General features: G+C 52.7%; 1 pseudogene; it reads left to right on the top strand.

The window, feature by feature from the left end:
• Positions 1-13978: 13978 nt before the first annotated feature.
• LOC109770317 (uncharacterized) lies at positions 13979-14994 on the top strand (annotated as a pseudogene).
• Positions 14995-15294: the final 300 nt, after the last annotated feature.

Genomic DNA, 15294 nt, shown 5'->3' with positions numbered 1-15294 from the left:
TAAGGTAATTCGTAACGGGTAACAAGTAACAAAAGTAAACAAGGTGCAGCAAGGTGGCCCAATCCTTTTTGTAGCAAAAGAAAATCCTGGACAAACTCTTATATAAAGGAAAGCGCTCCCGAGGACACATGGGAATTATCGTCAAGCTAGTTTTCATCATGCTCATATGGTTCGCGTTCGTTACTTTGATCATTTGATATGTGGGTGGACATGTGCTTGGGTACTGCCCTTCCTTGGACAAGCTACCACTTATGATTAACCCCTCTCGCAAGCATCCACAACTACGAAATAAGAATTAAGGTAAACCTAACCATAGCATGAAACATGTGGATCCAAATCAGCCCCTTACGAAGCAACACATAAACTAGGGTTTAAGCTTTTGTCACTCTAGCAACACATCATCTACTTATTACTTCCCAATGCCTTCCCCTAGGCCCAAATAATGGTGAAGTGTCATGTAGTCGACGTTCACATAACACCACTAGAGGAAAGACAACATACATTTCATCAAAATATCGAACGACTACCAAATTCACATGACTACTTATAACAAGACTTCTCCCATGTCCTCAGGAACAAACGTAACTACTCACAAATCATATTCATGTTCATAATTAGAGGGGTATTAATATGCATAAAGGATCTAAACATATGATCTTCCACTGAATAAACCAACTAGCATCAACTACAAGGACTAATCAACACTACTAGCAACCCACATGTACCAATCTGAGGTTTTGAGACAAAGGTCGGATACAAGAGATGAACTAGGGTTTGAGAGGAGATGGTGCTGGTGAAGATGTTGACGGAGATGGTTCCGCCTCGAGATGGCGGGCTTCGTCCTGAAAGCTTACTTCTCCTTTTTTCCAGGGCAAAAGAAACCTTATACCAGAAGATGGGCATCGGGGGGCTTCCGGGTGGCCCACGAGGCAGGGGGCGCGCCCAGGGGGGTAGGGTGCGCCCTCCACCCTCGTGGACAGTGGGTGGCCCCCCTCTAGTGCTTTCTTTGCCCCATATTTTTAATATATTCTAAAACTGACTCTCGTGGAGTTTCAGGACTTTTGGAGTTGTGCAGAATAGGTCTCTAATATTTTCTCCTTTTCCAGCCCCGAATTCCAGTTGCCGGCATTCTCCCTCTTCATGTAAACCTTGTAAAATAAGAGAGAAAAGGCATAAGTATTGTGACATAATGTGTAATAACAGCCCATAATGCAATAAATATCGATATAAAAGCATGATGCAAAATGGACGTATCAGGTGGCCTCCCGCATCCGTGTCCGCGGACTTGCCCCGCTGTCCGCGGATGGATGCGCGAGGAAATTTGTCAGTTGCTGTTGGATATGCCCTTAGGGCACCTTCAATGTGTGCCTACAACCGTCCCACTCACATGCTTTCCTGCCTTCGGTTGCTGCCATCCACCTAGGATCATTCCGTAGCCAGGTACCGTCCGCTCCCGGGCCGACGTCGTCCATGGAGGACACCACGATTAGCAGGTGTTCAGCCAAATGTCATTGAGCTTTTTTTGTTGAACCTTTTCTTTCTAGAGTAAACATGATTTCGGGATACTTGATGATCGAGAATGAGTTGTTTTGCGATGCATGCTTGACCGTATCTGTGGGCTTTGTATGCTCGTCCTTTTGACAAATGGTTCGTGCTTCATTTCACGAGAAGAGGAACTTTGCGTCCATGACATCCATGTCATTCATGAACACAATACGAAGTCGCTAACGCATCGGTGGTTACTGAGATGAATAATACATATCACAAGTAGAATTAAGTTATGAACCAGTAAGCATTGATGGTGCAGGGAAGAAGCAATGAATCAGCTGTTGGCGTTGGGCAGATTATGTTTAAATCAACCTGATTGTTTTTTTAATACCCAACCAGATTGTTGATCGAGAATGAGTTGTTTTGCGATGCATTACCATATATGTGGACTTTGTAGGCATGATGCAAGGGGGCTCGTCCTTTTGATAAAAGGTTCATGCTTCATTTCACGAGCAGAGGAACTTCGCGTCCCATGACGTCCATGTCATTCATGAACACAATACAAAGTTGCTAACACATCGGTGGTTACTGAGATGAATAATACAGATCATAAGTAGAGTTAAACAATGAACTAGTTAGCATTGATGGGGCAGGGAAGAAGCAATGAATCAACTGTTGGCGTTGGGCAGATTATGCTTAACCCAACCTGATTGTTGGTAGAGAAATGTCTGTTGGCATGAGAAAAATCTGAACCACCTCACTCTACTGTATGATGTTTCTCTTATTTTCATCTACCTCGACGTTCTTAAGGACATCTCCAACACTATTCTCTAAGAGCATCTCCAGCCGCACCCCCAACAGGCCCCCCCCCAGGCGACTTTTTCTGCGCCGGCGCTGAAAAAACGCCCCAGTCGCGCCCCCAGGACGCTGAAATCCGCCAGTTCGGCCCGTTTTTGGGCCCGGCGATCGCAGGCCGAACCCGGCGCACTAGGGGGTGCTTGGGGGCTCCGGCGCAAGGGAAAAGCACGTCTGGCCCACACCGTCAGGAAGAAAGTCAAGTCTTTCTTCCAGATTCGCCTCCCACCCCCCGCGCATTCGACCGCCAATCGGTTGTATCCCGGCGCCGCCCACCGCTCGCCATCGCAAGATAGCCCATCCCCTTCAAAAAAGAGCGGAGGTTTCGCCGACGCAGACCCTCCACCAGGAGCTGGGCAATTTTTTCGGCATTTCCGGCCGCGGAGGGGCAGTGTAGCGGCGGGTACGCGCCCACCACGCCCGCAAGGTGTTCGGCGATTTGCCTGCCTCGGTAATGGACTCGGACGACGACGAATCGCTCGCCGCGCTGCTGGAGGAGGAAGTCGAGGCCGATGTCCAGGAAGAGGAACATCTCATGGTCCTCGCCGCCCTCGCCGGCCTTCTGGCGAGCAATGAAAAGCCACGGTGAGGTGGCTCAGTGCCGGGGCGGATGAAAGCAAAGAACCGGCATCGTCTCGAAGGCTACTTCATGCTCTACTCCGACTACTTCGCCGATGAGGGAGTCCTGGACTAAGGGGTCCTCGGGCGTCCGGCCTGTTAGCCATGGGCTGGACTGATGGGCTGTGAAGATACCAAGACCGAAGACTCTCACCCGTGTCCGGATGGGACTCTCCTTGGCGTGGAAGGCAAGCCTGGCGATCAGTTATGAAGATTCCTTTTCTGTAATCGACCTTGTGTAACCCTAGATCTCTTCGGTGTCTATATAAACCGGAGAGCTTAGTACGGATAGGGACAGATTCATTACCATAGTCATACAGGCTAGACTTCTAGGGTTTAGCCATTACGATCTCGTGGTAGATCAACTCTTGTAATACTCATATTCATCAAGATCAATCAAGCAGGAAGTAGGGTATTACCTCCATAGAGAGGGCCCGAACCTGGGTAAACATTGTGTCCCCTGTCTCCTGTTACCATCGACCTTAGACACACAGTTCGGGACCCCCTACCCGAGATCCGCCGGTTTTGACACCGACATTTGTGCTTTCATTGAGAGTTCCACCGTGCCGTCCTCAAAAGGTTTGATGGCCCCTTCAATCGTCAACAACGAGGCCGTCCAAGGAGAGACCTTCCACCCCGGATAGATCTTCGTATTCGGCGGCTTCGCCCTGCGGGCCAATTCGCTTGGCCATCTGGAGCAGATCGATAGCTACGCCCATGGCCACCAGGTCAGATTCGGAAGCTTGAACTACGTCGCGGACATCCGTGGAGACTTGATCTTCGCCGGATTTGAGACCGCGGCGGCCGCTCCCTGTCACTCCGATGAACATGACCTAAATCTGTCATCGGACCACACTCAGGAGATTGCTCCCGTAACTGCTCTGGCCTTAGATCCGGAGCAGATCATGCCATCTGAGGATGGGAAGCTCAACCCACCACGGAGGCCACGAATCCCGCAACGTTGGAGCCGCACATGGACTTAAACTCATGGGACATCTGTGTTACCGGAACTCCGGACTCGTCTCCGGCTGTAAATTCCGAACCATGTGCGCCCGCGGACGCCGAGCTTGATCGACTATCGATCTTCGAGTTCAGCGCCACAGACATCTTCCAGCACTCGCCCTTGGGCGATGTGCTAAACTCATTAAAGAACCTGTCGTTGGCGGTGGACTCACAGCCGAACTATGTCCGGTTCGAACTAGGGGCTGATGATGGGGAATTTTGCTTCCCACCCGCACCCACTTCATAGCCACTGTCGAGGATCTAACCGACATGCTTGATTACCGCACCGAAGACATCGACGGTATGGACGATGATGCCGACGAGGAGCTAGGCCAAAACCCGCCATTTACTGGACGTTGGATGGCCACTTCTTCGTACGATGTGTACATGCTGGATACACCCAAAGCAACTAACGACGATGACAAAGAAAATCCAGTTGAGGATAAACCTATTGAGATACACCCCAAGCGTCGACCCAAGCGTCGGCGTCCTCGACGCCGCTCTAAGTCACGTCGTTCAAAGAAAAGCAACACTGGCACCGAAGAAAACAATACTCCGGACGATGCTAAAAACAATGAAGACCCTGTTGAGGCAACATCCAAACAGGAGGAACAAGAAAACGGGCAGGTCAGCCCCGACGAACAGGCCATGCCCAACGACTCGGAGGACGGTAGTTATCAACCACTCTCCGAGGATGAGGAGAGCCTCGGCAACGAGGATTTCATCGTTCCTGAGGAATCCCTCGAGCAGGAGCGCTTCAAGCGCCAGCTAATAGCCACTGCAAGGAGCCTGAAGAAGAAGCAGCAACAGCTTCAAGCTAACCAAGATCTGCTCATTGACAGATGGACTAATGTCCTGGCAGCTGAAGAATACGGCCTCAAGCACCCAGCCAAGAGTTACCCCAGACGCAGACTGCTACCTTAGTTCGACGAGGAGGCGCCAGAGCCCATACCTCCCTCGCGCAATGCGGCCGACCGACCACCACGCGGTCGGGACAGTGCGGCGGACCGACCACCACGCGGTCGGGATAAAGTGGCAACTCATGCCGAACATCAGCCCGCCCTACCTCCACGAAAAATAGAGAAAAAACAGCTCGGGGCCATACATACGACCTTCGTCAGGACCTGGACAGCGGAGCAGGATACACCAGATCGATCGACGGATCGTGACGACGTTCCTCAACGCGCGACGACGGCTACCTATTCGGACGTGACAAACCTGGTCACGCCTAGGTCGATAACCATAGACGGACTCCATCGGAGCTATGTCGCGACGCGGCCCGATATAGAGGCGCCGCACACCCTCTTTGCTTCACTGATGAAGTAATGGATCATGAATTCCCTGAAGGGTTCAAGCCCGTCAATATCGAATCATACGACGGAACAACCGATCCCGTGGTATGGATCGGGGATTTTATCCTCCACATCCACATGGCCCGCGGAGATGACCTCCACGCTATCAAATACCTCCCACTAAAGCTCAAAGGGCCAGCTCGGCACTGGTTAAATAGCCTGCCTGAAAATTCCATCGGCAGCTGGGAGGACTTGGAGGAAGCCTTCCTTGACAACTTCCAAGGTACATATGTCCGGCCACCAGACGCCGATGACTTAAGTCACATAGTCCAACAGCCTGGAGAGTCAGCCAGGAAATTCTGGACTAGATTCCTAACTAAAAAGAACTAGATCGTTGATTGTCCGGATGCCGAAGCCCTAGCGGCCTTTAAACATAGCATCCGTGACGAATAGCTCGCCCGCCACCTCGGGCGAGAAAAGCCGAAATCTATGGCAGCCCTCACGGCACTCATGACCCGCTTTTGCGCAGGTGAGGATAGTTGGCTGGCTCGTAGAAAGAACACAGCCAGTGAGGCGGGCCCCACCGAGGTCAAAAACAGCAACGGCAAGCTCCAACGTAACAGAAACAAGCGCCGAAGCAATGGTGATAATACCGATGACACTACAGTTAACGCCGGATTCAATGGTTCCAAGTCTGGTCAGCGGAAGAAGCCGTATAAAAGGAACAGTTAGGGACCATTCAGCTTGGACCGCATACTCGACCGTCTGTGCCAAATCCATGGCACCCTAGACAAACCAGCCAACCATACCAACAGAGATTGATGGGTTTTCAAGTAAGCCGGCAAGTTAAATGCTGAGAACAAGTTAAAGGGATCGCAGAGCGAGGACGATGATGAGGAGCCCCTGCAGCCAAACATAGGGGGACAGAAGAAGTTTCCCCCTCAGATCAAAACGGTGAACATGATATATGCTACACACATCCCGAAGAGGGAGCGCAAGCGCGCACTCAGGGACGTCTATGCGATAGAGCCGGTCGCCCCAAAATTCAATCCATGGTCATCGTGCCCGATCACTTTTGATCGTCGGGATCATTCAACCAGTATCCGGCATGGCGGATCAGCCGCACTAGTCCTAGACCCAATCATTGATGGATTCCACCTGACGCGAGCCCTCATGGACGGTGGCGGCAGCCTCAATCTGCTCTATCAGGATACAGTGCGCAAAATGGGCATTAACCCATCACGGATCAAGCCCACAAGGACAACCTTTAAAGGAGTCATACCAGGTGTAGAGGCCCGCTGTACGGGCTCAATCACACTAGAGGTCGTCTTCGGATCTTCGAACAACTTCCGAAGCGAGGAGTTAATCTTCGATATCGTCCCCTTTCGCAGCGGCTATCACGCACTGCTCGGGCGAACCGCATTTGCTCGATTCAATGCGGTACCTCACTACGCTTATCTCAAGCTCAAGATGCCCGGACCACGTGGCGTCATAACAGTCAATGGAAATACGGAACGCTCCCTACGTACCGAGGAGCATACCGCGGCCTTAGCAGCAGAAGTACAGCACGACCTTTTCCAGCAGAACCTTAATTCGGCGGTCGAGCCTCCAGACACCATTAAGAGAGTCCCAACTTTTCTGCAGCAAGACAACCCGGCTCGTCAAGAGCTTAACTAGCAATTTTGCCTCTGTCCCAGTCCCGATCAAATGGCAGCATTCGCACCGCGCGTACATAACTACACACTCAAAATTCCATGGGCATCGATGGAGGCATAGCTAGCTAGTGATCCATAGTGCGGCTCGACCGACCCTGGATCTGCACACCTTCACTTTTTCTTTTTCATTTCGGGTTTTTCTCTTCTCGAGGCTTTTTCTGATAACCTGATCATCGAACCGATCACGGGACGGATACACCAAGGAGGCAAGGAGCTTTGACGTACAAGGGAATCCCAGGTGGTCTCTGCTAACGATTGCTATACCTGTTTTACATACCCGCACGTAGCTTGCTCTTGGTCATGGCATGTTAAATAGCCTTACTTGCTTATCACATTACTTGCACAAGTACGCCTCGACGTATTAATCAAATTACAATGGAAAAGAATTGGCAGCGTCAGCTTATTACTTGGTTTTATCCTTGCCTTTGTATTTATTACTCATCGCACCCATACACTCTGGTACGTATTACTTCGCCAGGGGCTTCATCACACCCCATAGTACGGCAATAAAGTCCGAACACTTTTACAGTATAGTTCAGCACCCGGAACTTATAGCATTATATGCATCGGCTCCGAATCATGTCTTTGGTCAATAGTTGGGTTGTCCGGCTCCTGTGCTTACTACCATATGTTCCGCTATATCAGCTAGGGTAGTAAAGGAAGAACTACTGCGATTGTGTCCCGGTTCTTCCAGACGAGCACCTCGGTAGAGAAAGCCGAAAACTGACTGTCATCATGCGGCGAGAGCTGGTCAGCTGTTCGAGAGGTTTCAAATCCTTCGAGATTTTTTCCGCTTTATGCGAGGAATCGGTTTTTATCTGATCAGGTGTGTATAGCGCCCCTAGTTCGCCTTCCGAATACTAGGGGCTTCGCCAAAATTCTCATTGTCAAACTCCTATGGCTAAGTGAGGGCAATAAAAGCCGTATAGTCTGATTGCCTTGTTCGTTGCGCTAAACACCTCCTTTAAGGACCAGAAGGTGGAGTAAAGAGTGTTTACATTTATCCCGAACACCCCCGTAGTATCTACGTGGGGGCAGAAGCTGACGACTGGCCAACCCTCAGATTTCATAAACGGCCGCACAGGAGGTAAAATTTTAGAAAGTCACAAGCATTATATTACATAACGACCTTGTTTCATATTACAGGACAGGATAACATGAAAGTTTTCATGGGAATATAACATCCTTCGCACATTGCTCCGCCACAAGGCGGGATCCCTCCAGGACACTATCAAAATATAGCTCGGGTCGGCGGTGCTCCTTGCCCTCAGGCAGCCCCTCGGTCATCAGCTTCTTGGCATCCATCTTCGCCCAGTGCATCTTGGCGCGGGCAAAGGCCATTCGTGCACCTTCAATGTAGACCGACCGCTTCACGACTTCTAGCCGCGGGCAAGCACTCACAAGACCGAAGTAGCTGCTGGGCATGGGCTCAGAAGGCCATAGCCGGACTATCAGGTCCTTCATGGCTAGCTCGGTCGCCTTGTGCAGCTTGACCAGCTGTTTCAGTTGGTCGCTAAAGGGCACCAGATGTTCTGGTCCAAGGTATTGCGACCAGAACAACTTCTCCGTAGAACTCCCTTCTTCGGCTCGATAGAACTCGGCAGCATCTGATATGTTGCACGGCAGATCCGTAAACGCCCCTGGAGAGCTCCAAATTCAGGTAAGTAAAAGGAACGTTTCCTTCGCGGACTTGCTTTGCATAATGAAAGCCTTACCCGCTGCAATCTTCTTGGCCGCCTGGATTTCCTGGAGGGCGCTCTGGGCTTCGGCTCGGGCATCTTGTGCGCTCTAGCGGGCCTTCGCAAGTTCGGACTCTTGCGTCTTCGAATCACGCTCCAAGGACTCATACTTCTTGACGGTGTCCTGGAGCTCTTGCTGGACCTCGCTGACCCGGGCCTCGTGCTTCTCGCGCGCAGCGCGTTCCTTGGCCGCTTTGTCCTCGGCCTCGGCTAACACCTTCTTGAGGGCTGCCACCTCGGTCGTGGCCCCTAATAAAATTCATGACACTTTAGTCAGCACGAACCATTCATCCTTCCTAAATATACACACAGGTTACTGCATACCTTCGCTGTCCTCCAGCTGCTTCTTCATGAGGCCGAGCTCTTCCTCGGCCCGCTCCAGGTCCCGCTTCAGTCCGAAGACCTCTGCAGTATGAGAGGTAGCAGCCAGCAGTGACGCCTACTTATTCACATAGACATCTTATGTTAGACTCCTGCGAAAATTATTTTGATCCTCTGTTCGGCTTTTTCTTCCCGCTCAGGGGCAGCTGTCTACACTATGATATTCTTCCCACAATTACATTACTTACCTCAAATCCTGTTAGAAGGCTAGCGCAGGCTTTAGTCAGTCCGCTTTTGGCGAACTGAACCTTCTCGATCACTGTACCCATAAGGGTACGGTGTTCATCTACAATGGAAGCGCCTCGTAGCGCTTCCAGCAGATTATCCGGTGCCTCTGATTGGACAGAGGTCACCGGCGGAACAGGCACAACTCCTCCTTTCGGGGAAGGCTGCTCGCTTGACTTTGGAGCCGTGTAGGTCTCTGAAATGGTATCCGGCTGGGGGCCGAATTGAACTTGTCCCCCATCACCAGTCCCCATGGGGGCTTTTTCCCCCATGTGTCCGGCGACCGAGGAATCATCCTTTGGCGCCGCCTCGACGGCCTCCGGAGCCTCTCCCTAACCTGGGAAGTTCCTTTGGGACACCACCTCTTCATCACCCTTGGCCGGGGGAGAGTAAGCGGGCGGCGGTGACACGTTGGCCATCTCCTTTGAATCTAGCGAACCTCCTGTTGAGGATCGCAGGGAGCTATCACGGGCCGGACTGCAATGGCATAATTTAAACATATTAATATTACAAAGCGGAAAGGCCAGACATTTGGACGTGCATAAGGTTTTTGGTACTTACGATGCGGCCCGAGGCTTGGTCTGGGGGTCGCTCCGGACTGCTATCGACATCCCACACGGAGTTATCCGCGAGAGAGCCCTTCCCCCGCTTGGGCGCCTTCGCCTCCAGATTTGTGGAGGCCGCCCTTTTCTTCCTTCCCCCCTCAGGGGGAGAGTCGCTTTCTTCTTCCTCCTCGTCGTCGTCTTCGGTGGCCGAAGAGTGAGCCTCGCCTTCGGACGTCATGTTTGAAGCACCTTTTCGGCGAGGGCCCCTCCTGGCCCCCTTGACCGTTTTCTTGGCCTTCTTCTCCGGCACCTCATAAGGTGCCGGAAACAGCATCTTCGTCAGAAATGGGAATTCTTGGTCTTCGGCCAGCGGAGCCGGACAGTTAATCCATCCCGCTACCTCGATCTAGGCCTGAAAAAATTGATAGGAAGGCTTAGACTCCTTCCTCAAAATATGCCAGTAAAGGGTATACCTTGAAAACACGAAAGAACTTACCGAATTTGCCTGGCATTTTAAGCTAAGCCCGCGATCCTTGGTCGTGGGTGGTGGTGTTTTGCCGGCCTTGAAGAGCACTTTCCAGATGTCTTCGTGCGTTGTGCCAAAGAGCTCTAGTAGCGTCTGGTGCTTGGCCGGGTCGAACTCCCACAAATAGCAAGTCCGGCGTTGGCACGGAAGGATCCGGTGAATGAGCATAACCTGTATCACGTTGACAAGCTTGATTTTCTTGGTTATCATGTTCTGGACGCACGTCTGGAGCCCAGTTAGCTCATTCGAGGAACCCCATGTTAGACCCCTCTTTTGCCAGGAGGTGAGCCGCATCAGAACTCCGGATCAGAATTCGGGGGCCGCCGCCCAGTTGGTGTCACGCGGCTCAGTGATGTAGAACTACCCCGACTGCCACCCCTTCACCCTCTCCGCAAAGGTGCCTTCAGGCCAGGTGACATTGGGCATCTTGCCCACCATGGCGCCTCCGCACTCTGCTTGTTGGCCGCTCACCACCTTCGGCTTCACATTGAAGGTCTTCAGCCATAGGCTGAAGTGAGGTGGGATGCGGAGAAAGGCCTCGCAAACAACAATAAATGCCGAGATGTTGAGGATAAAATTGGGGGCTAGATCATGGAAGTCCAGCCTGTAGTAAAACATCAGTCCACGGACGAACGGGTGGAGAGGGAATCCTTGCCCGCGGAAGAAATGTGTGAGAAACACAACCCTCTCATGGGGCTCTGGGGTAGGGATGATCTGTCCCTTGGTCGGGAGTCGGTGAACGATCTCCTTGGCCAGGTATCCGGCCTCCCGGAGCTCCTTGATGTCCTTCTTCTTAATGGAGGAGGCCATCCACTTGCCTCCAGCTCCGGATCCGGACATGATTGGAGTGCTTTCTCGGACGGGGAAAGCTAGAACTTGGGCGCTGGAGCTCAACGATGGAAGGGCAGAGAGAGAGAGCATGGGTGAAGAAAGGGAACCCTTATCCCCTTATAAAGGCCATGAATATCAAGCGCCTCCCCACTCGCCTTAAAACTCGCCTATTCCCAAGGGCCGTGTAAGTGGCACGGTTGGGTTACCCATACCCATATTGATGAGAATCCCGCAATAAGGGGACACGATCTCTGCTTTGAAAAGATGTGCCAATGGCAACCGCATCTCGATACATGGAGCGGCAGATGAAAAACGGTTCAAAATAATGGTCGGGCAGACGTGATGTCATGTTGCAAAAAGTTGTCAGCGGATTGGACTCGTAGAATATTATACTCTCTGCGGTTGTGTGTACAGGTCCGGATACAATCATTACGTCCGAAGACTATCTTGGAGTTCGGAAAGGGGGAACCCGCCTTGCAATGCCGAAGAAAAATCTGCGTGCCGGACTCCTCGTCATGGAAGCCAGGTTCAGGGGCTACCGAGGGAGTCCTGGACTAAGGGGTCCTCGGGCGTCTGGCCTGTTAGCCATGGGCCGGACTGATGGGCTGTGAAGATACCAAGACCGAAGACTCTCACCCGTGTCCGGATGGGACTCTCCTTGGCGTGGAAGGCAAGCCTGTCGATCAGTTATGAAGATTCCTTTTCTGTAACCGACCTTGTGTAACCCTAGATCTCTCCGGTGTCTACATAAACCGGAGAGCTTAGTCCGGATAGGGACAGATCGTTACCATAGTCATACAGGCTAGACTTCTAGGGTTTAGCCATTACGATCTCGTGGTAGATCAACTCTTGTAATACTCATATTCATCAAGATCAATCAAGCAGGAAGTAGGGTATTACCTCCATAGAGAGGGCCCGAACCTGGGTAAACATTGTGTCCCCTGTCTCCTGTTACCATCGACCTTAGATGCACAGTTCGGGACCCCCTACCCGAGATCCGCCGGTTTTGACACCGACAGCCGACGCTCCACTGCACGGTGACAAAACATTTCGGTGCCGTTATCGGATGAGCCGAAAGCTTTTCCTCAAGATTGTGAATTCCATCCGGGAGTTCGACAGCTACTTCAAGTGCAAGAAGGATTGCGCCGGCAAACTTGGATTCACCTTGATCCAGAAGTGCATGACAGCGATGAGAATGCTTGCATTCGGAGCTCCTGGTGATTCACTCGACGACTATGGGCGCATGGCCAAGTCCACCACCATTGAGTGTTTCTACAAGTTCTGTCTGACAGTGGTGGCAGTGTTTGGACCGCAATACTTGTGAACACCCAATGCGGAAGACACTGCTCAGATCCTAGCACAGAATGCAGCAAGAGGATTTCCTTGGATGCTTGGAAGCATCGACTGCATGCATTGGAAATGGAAGAACTGCCCATTTGCTTGACAAGGGATGTACAATGGCGGTTGGAGTGTGGTACTTGAGGCGGTGGCCACACAGGACCTTTGGATTTGGCACTCCTTCTTTGGTATGCCAGGAACTCACAATGACATCAACGTGCTGCAGTGCTCCCCTGTCTTTGCCAAGCTTGTTGAAGGTCATTATCATCCGGTCAACTTCGAGGTCAATGGGCGGCACTACAACAAGGGGGACTACCTAGCTGATGGCATCTATCCGAGATGGTCTACATTTGTGAAGACTATCTCAAACGCTGTGCCAGGAGGCAAGAAGTCCCACTTTGCCAAGGTGCAGGAGGCTTGCAGGAAGGATGTCGAGCGGGCATTTGGTGTGCTCCAATCTCGATTTGCTGTTGTCCAGTACCCTGCTCAGACCTGGTCGAAAGATCAAATGTGGGAGATCATGACTTGTTGTGTCATCTTGCACAACATGATCATCGAGAGCGAGCAGGAAGAGCTAGTGTTTGACACTGAACCATACTACTGGCAGGGTCCTCTAGCCAAAGTTGATCACCAGCTACCAGCAACCTGGACTGCCTACCTCAATATGCGTTAGGAGATCCGAGACCCACAGGTGCATCATCAACTTCAGTAGGATCTAGTGGAGCACCTATGGAGGATCAAGGGCGACGCCTAGCTCAGCGTGTGACGAGTTTTTATTTGTTGAACTATATAATTTGTATTGAACTATTTGTTGTTGCACTATTTTGTTGAACAACTTGATTTTCTGTGCTGAACTATGTGATAAAAAAATATTTATGTTGAGAATTCAACGTCGAACCACGACGAACCACGCCGAATATGGGTCGATTCTCACCCATATGGGGCCTTTATTCGCCGAAAGTGGGCCGAAAACTGGGCCAATATCAGCGCCTGGGGGCGACGACTGGATGCCCAACCGCCCCCGGTGCCGATTCTACCGCCGACTCGCCCCCAGGCGGCGATTTTTATGGCTCCTAAGAGCATCTCCAGCCGCGCCCCAAGATGGCCCCAGGAGCCTTTTTTTGGCACCGGCATTAAAAAAGTGTCCCAGTCGCACCCCCACAGGCTCGTTTTGGGCCGGATTTGATGAAAACTACGGTCAGCGCACGCAAGGCAAACCCAGGGAATCGGGGGGTAGCTAGGGGCGCCGGCACTATTTTTTGGCTGCAAAAGGCCCACTGCCAGCCTCTAATCTCTCTATCTCCTTTCTTTTTCTCACTAGGCCCACCACGTGCAGTGCATGTCCGCCGCCCCGCGTACCGCGGCTCACCTCGCTGGCAGCCACGTGCTCTCGCCGCGCCTCAGACCCGAAGTAGCATCTCGCATGTCCGCCATGGGCGCCACCGGAGCAGCGCTGCGGCTTCGCCTCCTATTCCGGATGCTGCGGGTCGGCGAGCTCATCGCCCTCGCGGCGCTCCTCTCCTGGTCCTCCTCCCGCGCCGTCCGTGGCCTCCGCCGCTCTGCGCGTCGCGGGCTCGCTCCTCTTTAGCCCCTGCTTCGTGTTCGTCCTCGGCAATGCCATCGTGCTCCTCCTCCTCGCGCTTTCCAGGCGCGAGCGCATGGAGCCATCCCCGGCCTCCTCTGATGGCGTTGTTGTGGAGCAGAGCCAGACCTCGGCTGCCGCCAGCTTCGCTTCGTTCACCGTCCCGAGATGCCGATGCTGATGCAGGCAAGTGAAGCGCCTATGGTCGTGCTGCCAGCCATGGCAATGTCGATGGCGACAGTGCCGGAGGAGGAGGAGGAGGTGAAGCCGGTGGTGTCGGTGATGACGCGCTCCGCGGCCGCCGTGAGCAAGGCCCGCGCGCCGAGGCGGACCAGTCGGAGAAGATGGGCCGGCGCGGCAAGCTCTCGAGGCTGTCGGCGTCGCCGGAGCCATTGCCGCCGATGCGGAGCTCCCGGATCCCGCGGGAGCTCGCCCGTGTACCACGGCTCACCTCACTGCTGCTCGACGGGGCTGGTGCCCGCGCTGCCGCAGGCCACGCTCCGGACGCTCGACGTCTCCGGCAATCGGCCTCTGCCTCCTCAACGCTGTTGGTCGCGGCCGCCTCCTCTCCGCGCGCCGGCCTCTGCCTCCTCACCGCCCGCCCTTTGCTCACCGCGCGCCGCCATCGCCACCTTGCTCACAGCGCAACGCCGTCGCCACCCTGCTCATCGCGGGCCGGTCCGGGCGTGCCAGAGCCGCCGCAGGGCGAGCTCGAGGAGCGGTGGCGCCCGGCCGCTTCCTTGCTGCGCGCCACGCGCCCTCCTCGTCGAGGAGTAGAGGTGCTTGGGGTGGACATGGCTGGAAATATTTGCCCCCAAGCCAAAAACTTGCGCCGGCCTGATAACCCACAAGTATAGGGGATCAATTGTAGCTTTTTCGATAAGTAAGAGTGTCGAACCCAACAAGGAGCAGAAGGAAATGACAAGTAGTTTTCAGTAAGGTAATGTCTGCAAGTGCTGAAATTGTAAGTAGCGGATAATTTGATAGCAAAATAATTTGTAACGAGCAAGTAACGATAATAACAATAAGTACGCAGCAAGGTAGCCCAATCCTTTTGAGGCAAAGGACAGGCCAAAATGATCTCTTATGATAGGAAAAGCGTTCTTGAGGGTACACGGGAATTTCATCTAGTCACTTTCATCATGTTGGTTTGATTT

Source organism: Aegilops tauschii, chromosome 2, assembly GCF_002575655.3.
Source record: "Aegilops tauschii subsp. strangulata cultivar AL8/78 chromosome 2, Aet v6.0, whole genome shotgun sequence".
In the NCBI taxonomy this organism is placed as follows: Eukaryota; Viridiplantae; Streptophyta; class Magnoliopsida; order Poales; family Poaceae; genus Aegilops; species Aegilops tauschii.
Note: the sequence above shows the minus strand (reverse complement) of the source record. Positions and strands in the feature narration are given on the sequence as shown.